Here is a 13,217-nt window from a genome sequence, read left to right on the forward strand (position 1 = left end):
TGCTGGAGTGGATGCAAGGTAATCAGTTTGTCCCATGTGGGGCTCACAGTATTAATCCCCATTTTACAGATGACATAACTGAGGCATAGAGAAGTTAAGTGGTTCGCCCAAGGTCACACAGCAGACAAATGACGGAGCCGGGATTAGAACCCATGTCCTCTGACACCCAAACCCGTGCTCCTTCGAGTGAGCCACGCTGAACACTGGCTTCCAGTGATACTTCAAAAGCAATCATCATCATCAATCGTATTTACTGAGCGCTTACTATGTGCAGAGCACTGTACTAAGCGCTTGGGAAGTACAAGTTGGCAACATATAGAGACAGTCCCTACCCATCAGTGGGCTCACGGTCTAAAAGGGGGAGACAGAGAACAAAACTAAACATACTAACAAAATAAATAAATAAATAAATAAATAGATAAATAAATGAGGAGAACATCCTATTTACTGACCCCATCAAGCCCCAATAGTTGGTTTGGAACCTAAACAAGTGATTCGTTGCTTTAATTACACAACACCCTTCCAGAGCCTTCAAAGCCTTATTGTAATCTCCTCCCAGAAACCTTCCCTAAGCCCCCATTTCCTTTGGCATCACCCTTGCAATTGGAGTTATTCCCTTTATTCACCCCTCCCTCAGCCCCACAGCACTTGGGTACACATCCGTAATTTATTTTGATTTACGTCTGTCTCCCCTTCTAGACTGCAAGCTCGTTGTGGGCTGGGAACGTTTCTACCCGCTCTATTATACTGTACTTTCCCAAGCGCTTAGTACTGTGCTCTGCACCCGGAAAGTGCTCAATAAATATGATAGATTAATTGATTCCTTTGGTGACTGTGAGATCACGGCTGGCATCACCTCCAAGCAGGAAGCCCCGCCGAATCCAGGGACAAAAACCACGTGCGTGAGGTGAAGGGAAGCCGTTTCACATTTTACTATTCTGAATCGAAGGCCCGGCTCTCCTCCTTTTTTTTTTCTTTAATAATTGCACTTATGAAGCACTTACTATGTGCCAAGCACTGAGGTAGAAGGTGATCCTTGATGATCTTGTTAAATCACACTTCTCTCTCCCATCCCCTACTTTCTCCTCCCATGTCTCCCTGTATATATGTATATATGTTTGTACATATTTATTACTCTATTTATTTTACTTGTACATATCTATTCTATTTATTTCATTTTGTTAGTATGTTTGGTTTTGTTCTCTGTCTCCCCCTTTTAGACTGTGAGCCCACTGTTGGGTAGGGACTGTCTCTATATGTTGCCAATTTGTACTTCCCGAGCGCTTAGTACAGTGCTCTGCACATAGTAAGCGCTCAATAAATACAATTGATGATGATGATGATATAAGGTAAGGTCGTCATGTCCAACATGGGGCTCACAGTCTAAGAAAGAGGGAGAAAATGTATTGAATCTTCAGTTTAAAGATGAGGGAACAGGTCCAGAGAAATGTGTTTTGTTTTTTAAAAATGGCATTTGTTAAGGGCTGTACTAAGCGCTGGGATAGATATAAGCTAATCAAGTTGGATCAAGTTTCACAGTCAATCCCTGGGTGACAGATGAGGTCACTGAGGCACAGAGAAGTGAAGCGATTTGCCCAAGGTCCCACAGCAGACAAGCGACAGAGACGGGATTAGAACCCAGGTCCTCCAACGCCCAGGCCCACGCTCGTCCCACTAGGCCTATATCCGATACCGGTACCAGAGAACAGACGTGTGGAATAATAAATAAAGAATCAACACCTGGTACAGCAAAAATATCAAGCCCAAGTAGTTTTCTGGGTCTATTTGTGTAATTTACAAAAGCTAATCCTTTCCTAAGGACTTGCCTCAGCATTTTGCACTCAAATATCAGTATCAATCAGTCGACGGTACTTACTGAGTACTTACTGTATGCAGAGCACTTTGCTAAGCGCCTGGGAGACTACAAGAGAGAGAAGCAATGTGGCTCAGTGGAAACAGCCCGGGCTTTGGAGTCAGAGGTCACGGGTTCAAATCCTAGCTCTGCCAATTGTCAGCTGTGTGACTTTGGGCAAGTCATTTAACTTCTCTTGTCTCCCCCTTTTAGACTGTGAGCCCACTGTTGGGTAGGGACTGTCTCTATATGTTGCCAACTTGTGCTTCCCAAGCGCTTAGTACAGTGCTCTGCACACAGTAAGCGCTCAATAAATACGATTGATTGATTGATTCTCTGCGCCTCAGTTACCTCATCTGTAAAATGGGGATTAAGGCTATGAGCCCCCCGTGGGACAAGCTGATCACCTTGTAACCTCCCCAGCGCTTAGAACAGTGCTTTGCACAGAGTAAGTGCTCAATAAATGCCATCATTATTATTATTACAACAGAGTATTATAGTCTTACAGTCTAGAGTCTACAGAGAACAAAACCAAACATACTAACAAAATAAAATAAATAGAATAGATATGTACAAGTAAAATAAATAGAGTAATAAATATGTACAAACATATATACATATATACAGGGAGAGATGGGTGGAGAAAGTAGGGGATGGGAGAGAGAGGGGAGAGAGAAGTGTGATTTAACAAGATCATCAAGGATCACCTTCTACCTCAGTCTAACCCTGAAATCGAACCAAAGCTATTTTTCCCCCAAGTCATTTGCTCACGATGCCAATTTTCAATTAATTTTTACTTCAAATACATCTCGGCAATGGGAAACGCAAAGCCCATTCAGCACACTTTTCCCCTAGCAGGTTTCTAAGAGCCAATTTTGTACACTTGCAACTCCATAGTCACTGGCAGGGAAGCCTGTGTCTGTTTAATTAGACAAACTGACTGGACAGAGAAAGTGGCAGGATCTGGTGGAAAGAGTGGGGCTGGAAGTCAGGAGACCTGGGTTCAAGCATCGGCTCTGCTACTGGTCTATTCTGTGACCTTAACCTCTCTGAATCTCAGTTTCCTAATCTGTAAAATGGGGTTAAAAGAGATAATAAATACTATTGAATGAATGAATGAATGAATAATGAGTTATCCAGTGAGTTAATGGGCTACCTAGTCATCTAATCTGTAAAATGGGGTTAAAAGAGATAATAAATACTATTGAATGAATGAATGAATGAATAATGAGTTATCCAGTGAGTTAATGGGTTACCTAGTCATCTACTGAGATAATGAGTTACTCTAGACTGTGAGCTCATTGTGGGGATTGTCTCTTTATTGCTGTATTGCAGTTTCCCAAGCGCTTAATCCAGTGCTCTGCGCACAGTAAGCGCTCAATAAATATGATTGTATGTATGAATGAATGAATAATGGGCCATCACCCGTTGTGAGATAAGGACTGTGATTCTAATCTCATAACCTTGTTGTAGCTGCCCCAGTGCTGAACACATAGTGAACAATTAATAAATGCTGCCATAATCATGATAATTATTACTAGAAATACAGGTTGTGGAAAAGCCCAATCCTACTTTATTAGAATCCAGTAGCTTTTACTCTATGGCAGTAATGTAATCTGATCCCAGACCCCGTGCAAGAGAATATCTTCAGCAATTAGATAAGGTACCAAATACCACAAGGTAATTTTAAGTTTTGCCGAGACATCAGTAAGAGAGAGGGGCAGAGGGTGAGGCAATAATTCACTTCTGAAAAAACCAATTCTGCAGAGGCCTGGGACCCACGGGGAGAAGATTTCCACATTTCTTTGGAACTGGGCCCGCGGGATGATTTGAGGAATTTCCGTAATTGTTTCTGAAGTCCTTGGACTAATAAATAACTCGAGAGCAAGGAGAGTGCAGGAAATTAAAAGTGTGGCTACACCAATTCATCTGGGCCCACTGTAGTGTGGAAACGGGGCCAACTGCTTAGCCTGATCAAGGCAACTCAATAAAGACAAGCTATTTCTCAATGAGAAGCAGTGTGGCTTAATGGATAGATCATAGACCTGGGAATCGGAGGACCTGGATTCTAATCCCAACTCTCGCAATTGTCTGCTGTGTGACCTTGGGCAAGTCACCTAACTTTTCTGTGCTTCAGTTACCTCATCTGTTAAAAAAATGGGGATTAAGAGTATGAGTCTAAAGCGGAACAAGGACTTTGTCCAACCTGATTAATTTGTATCTACCCCAGTGCTTAGAACAGTGCTAGGCACGTAGTAAGTGCTCAACAAGTACCCTAATAATAATTATTGTTATTAGTATTAACTTCTAGACTGTGAGCCCATTGTGGGCAGGGATTGTCTCTGTTGCTGAATTGTACTTCCCAAGGGCTTAATACAGTGCTCTGCACAAAGTAAGCGCTCAATAAATACGATTGAATGAGTGAATATTGAATAAAAGGAATTGACTGCCTTAAGCTTTCCATGAAGTCACGATGTCAAAGGACCTGAGACCCGGAAACGCTTTTGTTGACAACATTAACACAGTGTAGTCTCTGTTACCGCTGATGACTCGAAGAAATTCTCTTGCCTTGACCCAGACTCTAAAGGGAAGTTGCCCAAAGTCAGAAAGTTTGATGGAGAATTGTGGGGAAAGGTAGTATTAATGGTATTTACTGAATCATCATTATCATCAATCGTATTTATTGAGCGCTTACTATGTGCAGAGCACTGTACTAAGCGCTTGGGAAGTACAAATTGGCAACATCCAGAGACAGTCCCTACCCAACAGTGGGCTCACAGTCTAAAAGGGGGAGACAGAGAACAAAACCAAACACACTCACAAAATAAAATAGAATAGATATGTACAAGTAAAATAAATAAATAAATAGAGTAATAAATACGTACAAACATATATACATATATACAGGTGCTGTGGGGAAGGGAAGGAGGTAAGATGGGGGGATGGAGAGGGGGGACGAGGGGGAGAGGAAGGAAGGGGCTCAGTAGAGTATCATTAGACTGTGAGCCCACTGTTGGGTAGGGACTGTCTCCATACGTTGCCAATTTGTACTAATACCAACTGAATGCTGTGCCCAGTGCTAAGTACTTGGGAAGTAAAACCGATATCCACCATGAAAGACAAATATTTACCACCCACTATCATCAGTGAATAAAACACAAATTCAGGCTTAAGTTTATGTCTACATACCTTCTGGTCTTTCCCATGGTTTGCGGTCTTTCTGGAGCTTCTTATTCTTCTGTCACTAGACTGTAAATTCCTTATGGGAAGGGAACATGTCTACCAACTTTTATACTGTACTCTTCTGAGAACTTAGTACAGTGTCTGCACACAGTAAGCCCTCAATAAATAATAATAATAATGATGGCATTTGTTAAGCGCTTACTATGTGCAGAGCACTGTTCTAAGCACTGGGGGGATACAAGGTGATCAAGTTGTCCCATGTGGGGCTCACAGTCTTAATCCCCATTTTACAGATGAGGGAACTGAGGCTCAGAGAAGTTAAGTGACTTGCCCAAGGTCACACAGCAGACATGTGGCGGAACCAGGATTCGAACCCATGACCTCTGACTCCAAAGCCCGTGCTCTTTCCGAAGACTAAATACCACTGATCACATAGCCAAAATACACCACTTGTTTTCTCCTACATCTTTCATATCCCCAAACAACCCGCCAAACAACAGAACTACCTTTTGGAATCAGCAATTCAATCCAATGATGCACTTAAATAAATTCACATTTCCTCATCACTTAATCCTGAGTTTAAAATCCATTTTCCTTTCATTCATTCATTCATTCGTATTTACTGAGCGCTTACTGTGTGCAGAGCACTGTACTAAGCGCTTGGGAAGTACAAAGTCTTTAACCTCGAATGGCCCCCAACCCCCGAACTTCAAAATCCCAACCCAATCAAGTGGAGCCTTACACGTCATTTGTAATGAAAAACTAGTGGGTGTTTGCTAAATTCAACTTCAACTGGGAGATGAGGCGATTTAGCGATCTATATCACAGGAGCACCGGGGCTGTAATTAGATTTAACGACTGGATAATAGTTTGGAAAAAGGTTGAAGAAAAGGGAGAACCAGAGAAATCACTTTTTCCAAGTTGCCTTCTAATGTATATTATATAAAAGCTTTGAGGATGGTACCTTGAGACACAATTGTGTAGGTTCAGGCTGTGTGAAAAGGAAGTGAAACAATAACATGTCTCAAAAACCCAAGAAAACTAAAGACGAGGACCTGGCCTGTCAATATAGTTGGACCAGAAAGAGCCCGGGCTTGGGGGTCAGAGGTCATGGGTTCTAATCCTAGCTCCACCACTTGTCAGCTCTGTGACTTTCGGCAAGTCACTTAACTTCTCTGTGCTTCAGTTCCCTCATCTGTAAAATGGGGATGAAGACTGTGATCCTCATGTGGGAAAACCTGATTACCTTATATCCCCCCCAGAGCTTGGCACATAGTAAGTGCTTAACAAATGTCGTCATTATTATTATCTTGAAGTTGTCTCACCTCTTTCTTCAAACACGTCCAAAGCCTAAAACAGACTGTTATACCCCATTAACCACTGTACATTGATTCTATAAAAATAAACGTCAAGGGAAAGAGCACTAAATGAATTATAGCTTCCCAATACCCCAAACACTAAAATATATATACATTTAAAACCAATGATAGAGCCATAATGTTTGTCAATACATTCCAATGGGAGATATTTTAAATCAGATTTGTGTACACATTTAAATACAGTACTCAATTTCCAAGTTATTTTTCACATCCTTAACAGCAAAAGGGCAACTTGAGTTAGTCGACTGATGCTCAGTAGAAATTGGTGCTGGTCACTTTACTGGAGTTAGAAAGAGGAGAAGGGAAGTACTTAAGCCAAAGAAAACCAGACAGCAACACCCGCAAATGACAGAGGCTGTGAGAAATCTTAGCATTAAAAATTGAATAATTCTACCTCAAAAGAGAGCACTGGGTTACATCGAGGCTACATTGTTGACTACCTATCAAATCATCCACAAAACGATCTATCAGGCTTCATTGCTTGAAAAGCTAACCGTTTGGTTACAACAAGGCATCGGCAATCCTGTAAGTCCAGCAGTAATGAAGTTAGGGGCTCTTGGAGAGGAACGACCAACAGTGCGTGGCCTTGGGCAAATCACTTAACTTTTCTGGGCCTCAGTTTCCTCATCTGCAAAATGGGGGTTCAACACCCGTTCTCCTTCCTACTTAGGCTGTGAGCCCCATGGGGGACAAGGTCTGCGTCCCCCCTGGTTATGTTGCCTCTATCACAGAGCTCAGTAGAGTGTTTGGCACATAGCAAGTGCTTAACCAATACCACACTTAGTAGTAGTAGTAGTTGAGGGCCGACTAATCAATCAGTGGTATGTATTGAATGCTTACCGTGTGCACAACATCGTACTAAGTGCTGGGGATGGTATAAAAGTAGACACATACATGACCCCTGCCCTCAGAGAGCATCTATCACTACATCTAATAGTAGTAGTAATAAATAGCATTCATTCAGAGTCTGCTGGGCACAATGCACTGTACTAAGCGTGAGAAGTGAAAAACAAGCCAGTGACACATTCCCACCTTCCCCTTCGATGTGGGGTGGGGAAGAGCGAGATGAAATCCTTTAGAGATGTGACCGAGAGGGAGATGCGGCTATGTTATGAGAGTTGGGGCTTGGAGAGTAGGAGTGAGACTAGAGGGAACTGGACATGTAAACCAATGTGTCTCGGCCCAGGCCCAAAAGCACAGCTGAGAAGGTCATACCTCCTTTTTTCCAAGTTCTTTCACTTCGTTCTTGGGGCGTAGTCCCCAAAGAAGAGATTGAGGGCTCATTCTAGTCATAATTAACTCATTCTTCACGGCAGGGGTGGGGATAAAAGCGGGATGTGTGGCAGCTGCCTTCCCGTGAACCTAAGGTGGTCGAAAACCTTGTGTCCATAATTGTTTCAGTGGGAAGGAAGTATGGGGAGAGGGAGAAGTAAGGGGTGAGAGGGCAGGAAGTAAAGGGTGAGGGAAAAAACGTTCAAAAACCACAGCCGTAGTAAACGTCTCCTTTCCCCCCCTCTGTGAAATCCAAAAGTTTATGGAATTTTTCAGGCCCTTGAAGTGAACTCCTGTTCTCTTGTTTCTCTGATACTTAAACAATAGTCGACAGTAATACCCGAGGAATTAATTTGCTACTGCTTAAAATCTGCTTTTGGTAAAGAATTTGTGATCGTTCCCTTTACGATACTAAGGAACTACTGCCCATAGAGTTGTCAGAAGCAGCAGGGTGGCCTAGTGGAAAGAACCCAGCTTTAAAATTCAGGTGACATGGGTTCTCATCCCGGCTCTGCCGCTTCCCTGTTCTGTGACCCGGGCAGGTCGCTGTCAACTTCTCCGTGCCCCAGTTTCCTCATCTGTAAAATGGGGATACGATACCTATCCTCTCCTACTTGGACTGTGAGTCCCACAAGGGACAGGCACTGTGACAGACCTGATTATCTTGTATCTACCATGGTGCTTGGCATAGAGTAAGCACTTAACTACCAAAACGGTTACAAGTTTTTCTATTATTCTTATCATCACACAAGCCCATTCGTATGAAACGGCATTCCTGGCAGGGCCTCATCGATGCTGTAACCAATTCACAGTCACAGAAAAGAATTACTTTCCTCTCCCCTTCCATCATCCTGGATCAAAATCACACTCCAAAAAACACTGCATTATGGCAGGAATGCCTCTACTAGAATTAGTTATGAAATATATACGATTGTGTTCGAAATCCACCTTTAAGATCTACAGCCCAAGTTAACTTCTCCATCCATCGCACAATTTTCTCCACTCAAACGTTGAAAGAGTTACTATTCGGGGAAGAGATAAAAAACGTAGCCTAATGTAGAAGAAAGGCAATGCGGAAAACTGCAGGGTTTAAAAAGTACGTTATTCAGGAAAACATCAATTTTCTAGTGCAAAACCTGCATTTTATTAAAGACATTTTGGAAGGTCCATTCAAAAATACATTGTGCTCAGTAAAAATTAACCATTTCCATGCTGATAATTAAGGTTACCACAGGATAAATATTTTTATAATATTTACAGTAACAATAGAAATTTTACAGAAGTTTTGAATGGAGTACATGCCGGAAAAATCTCGATACGCTGCACCAACACATGATATAAATAGTTGTATAAACACTTTACAAATGGTTTATTCATTAACTAGTGTGAAGTATTCTTTTAATAGTCGACACATTTTAAAGTCAGTTTGGATTGGAGGATTAAAAAGGCTAACACTATATCACGTCCCTTCCACATACAAAGTATGGTATGATTATAAAGTGTGCATTTAAAATTCTGATGGCTGCTAATGAAAGCTGCTAATTTTTTACATGTTAAATTTGGACAAAAAAAAAACAAAACAACGCATCGATTTCTCTTTTAGCCTTGATCTTTTTGCTCAGCCAGGCACTGAAACAAGCCATCCAGTGTGTCTGCTTTGCCCCTGCCTTCCAATCCCCTCTCCGGGAAAATCCCACACCACACCGAGGTTCTCAGAAGTTCTAAATGGATTCTCTAAATTCAGCAAATACCTCTGAACTTCGAATAACTTCAAGTGGTATGGGGAGATGAAGTTTTGGGATCGCTGTTCCGATTAAACCGAATATAAAGGTGATAAATTTCCAGCCTGACTCGACCACGTTAGAGGGATTGATACTCGAAGCAAATCAATTAAAAAGCTCCAGGGAGAAGGTAGCGTTTCAAACCGACCACAAGCTATCGCGTACTCACTTCCGTAGAAAATCCAAGTTCAACCACAGACAGCACATTCTCCAGTCTTGAGACTGACGGTCGGGACAAAAGAAGTCAGTTTCCTCAACATCCTAATCCTGAACACTTTATAGAAACACCAGCGCTCCTACCTGACGGATCCTACTTCCGTATTTCTGAGTTTGTCCTAACTGGAATGGAGAGAAAACAAGTTGGTCCTTAGGCGGGAATGAAACTCACTGATGCTTCCTAGAGAGGTGGCGATTTTAATTCGAGGAAATGCTAAGGATGTTGCCTTAAAACACCTAGCATTAAAAACAACAAATAGAGGGTAAACAGCAGATAAGGCCCCTACCTCCCTGATTCCCTCGGTCGGAAAATAGCAAAGAAGGCAACTCGAACATCTGGAATCTACCGGGCGATAAATCTCAAGGTCCAAGAGGGGGACCCGATGAAACATAAGCTCAGCATGATGGTTTCATGGCTGTGGAACCTAGCCTAAGCCTGGGAGGGCTAACACCGGGAACCCAGCTTTGTGAAAGCGGATGAGCCGGGGGGTTGAACAGCAAACGAAACTCCCAAATTTGAGGTAAATAGCGGCTCTGCCAAAAGACATCGATTCCATTTAATTAGCTGGAGGGCCAACGGCTGCGTCACCTCCTAGATGGGAAGAGCTGGAGAGGAGAGAGGCTCCGGGGCCCGATATCGATCAGTAGACTGGAGAGATTTCGGATTAAAAAAAAAACCAAACATCTAAGGAACGGTTGGTTCGAAGTGCCAAAAGCAACAATCCTGTGGTCTCCAGGATGAAGGGCCTTTTGGGTTATTTACACCAGACGGACGCTACGGCCTTGCCGCCCCTTCCTGGCACTGAGGCGGAGAGACATTACATTCAACCCAGGATGCCCCCCGCCCCCAAAGCTGGCACGGGCAACTCTCTCAGCCCACGTCTTCTAGTCTAAGCTTAGCCACTATTTGGGACTGGGACCTTCTAACCGGCCGACCCGAACGCCCGGCTACGCTGGCGAGGAAGAGCTGGGAGTCAAGTAAATCAGGGTGTCCCCTTCCTCCTGCCTTTTAACGGAAGCACGAGAACAAGTCAGAGATGATCTCGAGGTCAGGGAAAATTAAGGTTCCGCTAGAAGACGTCTAAAGCGGCTTCAGTGAAGTTCTTGATGTACGAAAAACAGCTGCCCCCAAGAACAGAAGTCCATATCTGAGGGTGAATCTGTCCGCTTTCACATTTCTTTTTTTAACTGGTAACACTTAAGTGAGAGCGACCAGAAAATTCTCTTTAATTCCTCTTAATAATTGTTAGGATATCCATCCCACTATCTGAAGATATCATCTCTGGACCATTACTTTGTCCACATAAGAGAGTAATAATAATATATGAAAGCGTGTGTAGCGACCTCTCTGCGATATAGATGGAGTAGATAATAAGCTGTAACATAGAAAATTAGCACTCTCCAGAGTGGGCTTTCTTCTAAAGGGAAGCAATATGCTGATTTGTCATAAAGCAGAGCATTCAGAGTGCACTGTTACAAACTACTATCATTGTTCTAAGCCTTAGGGGACAGTCATCAATGGGCAGATCAGAAAGTTAGATTACTTGAAAAATATTCCCACTGCACACTGATGAAGCAGTTTCAATGTATGGCTAGAAGAAAAATAAATGGCTTTTTTCCTGGGTTCATTTAAAAACTAGTTCATGAAATAGTAGGTGGCATGACGTTGAACAAAAGGAAAACTGGACTTAGTCCAATAATTTTCAGGTCAGGATTATTTAACCAACCAGCCCTAATCATTAAAACACACCCTCTGCCTGACAACTGCCCAACTTTGACACAAGTCCAAGTCAGCATGGATACAAATCCATGGCACATTCTGTCTGGCAATCTGAGATGCTAAAATCATAGGTCGCCCTTCGCTGAGAAACAATCCACAGTGCCCGATCGTATCACCGCGGCTGGAAGGCTGGGAAGAGGCGCCCGTCTAGAATTCAAATTTCAAATCTGAGGTAAACCCCTGTCACCCTCTGAAGAAAGAGGAAACCTAGAGCGTGCCTAGAGAGCAACAGAAGAATAAGACCATTTCTAAGGCTTTAGCGAGGCTGGTTTTAAGAGCTAGGTAAGGGAGCGGGTGAGAGAGAAGGTATATGCGGTTTGGGGGATTGATCAGAGGACAAGCTAAAGCCAGTGGTCTCTGTGCTGACGGTGACCTTGGGGACATTAGAAGGCCACTCACATCTCCTCAAGCCAAAAGTGTGCCTCAATGGGTCATCAAGCCACACACCTGGCCCACCCGCAGCGCAAGACCTGACCGACCGTGAAAAGTACGAAAAGCGTTGGCACGTCGGAGGAGAGAAGGGGGTCGTGGCGACGGTGAAGTTTAACTGGGGAAAGTGAGGCGATCCCAGAAAATCGGCCGAGAGTTTTTGTGCTTAGGACATTCAGTAACTCTCCAAGTGATTTATCTCTCTGTTTAAACTCTAGCAAGTCTAAGGGGTTCCCAATCATTTAGAGATGCTTAGGCAGCTAGTGTTAAGCAAATAATCTTAATTTCTACAAACCGCTTTCCCCTCTCTGTGAGATCATCAGCCTCCTTACGAGAGGAAGGAGTTCTTTGAGGACATTTGTATAAGTCCTAGATTCAGGTTTTTGGCCTTAGGAAATCTACAGAGTGGGCCGAGTGTAGAAAGAATCCTGGGGCTGCTCACCTCGAAAATCAGGATTATTTTCCTGCGGTTTGCTCCATACCACGCTCTCGTGTTCCTGTAATTACAGGTTCCCTTTGGACCGTGAGGAGTCTTTTGAGAGCTCTGGTTCAAGGGCACTGATAACGCACTAAATGCTGGAAACATCCATGACGTTAAAAAACTGGGCCCACTGTTTCAGAAACCAGCCAGATTTTTGAGCAAACTCTGATGTTCCTTCTGGAAAAGGAAAGAGAATTCTATTATTGCCAGCCCAGTTTTCTATTTCCTTGCAGCTAATCGAGAAGGGTTGATGGCTCTGAAGACAAAAAGTGCTGAGCAGAGAATCAAGAGCTGTCTCCAGGGGCCATAAAAATATCATTCGGTATAAGTACGGGCTTTCCGGCTTATTTCAGGGTACCGTGTTAGATGCATTTTAATCAGTCGCTGAGCTTGACTTGCTTTTTGGCAGGTGGAGGAAAATCAGTCGGAAAATCTCAAGCTTTGCTCGGAAGGCAAACCGCCACAAGCGGTCCCCGTATAGCTGAACTCAAACGCTAATGCTAAGTGAGGCAAAAAAAAATATGAAATATCATCAGGCGCCAAATATGCTAAAGAATGCAAAGAGTTTCCCCGCTGAGACTGGGCCTGCGGCACAGCGAAAAGTCTGCTGTGGGGCAGGGGAAGACATTTTTACATTTTAAAGAGTAATCCATCAGTTTAAACAAATAAAAAAACGATTCTGAAGACGCGTCGGGCCCGGACCCTAGCCGTCTCACAGATATTCGATTAAGAGCCACTTAGCGTCCACCTCTCAAATAAGACACAGCAGTGTTCAGAAAAATTGCAAGTCAGGCCAAATGCGAGGTTAGTGCAAATGCACGGCAGTGGTGGGAGAACCGGAAAC

The sequence above is a fragment of the Tachyglossus aculeatus genome, chromosome 15 (genome assembly GCF_015852505.1).
Source record: "Tachyglossus aculeatus isolate mTacAcu1 chromosome 15, mTacAcu1.pri, whole genome shotgun sequence".
Lineage (NCBI taxonomy): Eukaryota > Metazoa > Chordata > Mammalia > Monotremata > Tachyglossidae > Tachyglossus > Tachyglossus aculeatus.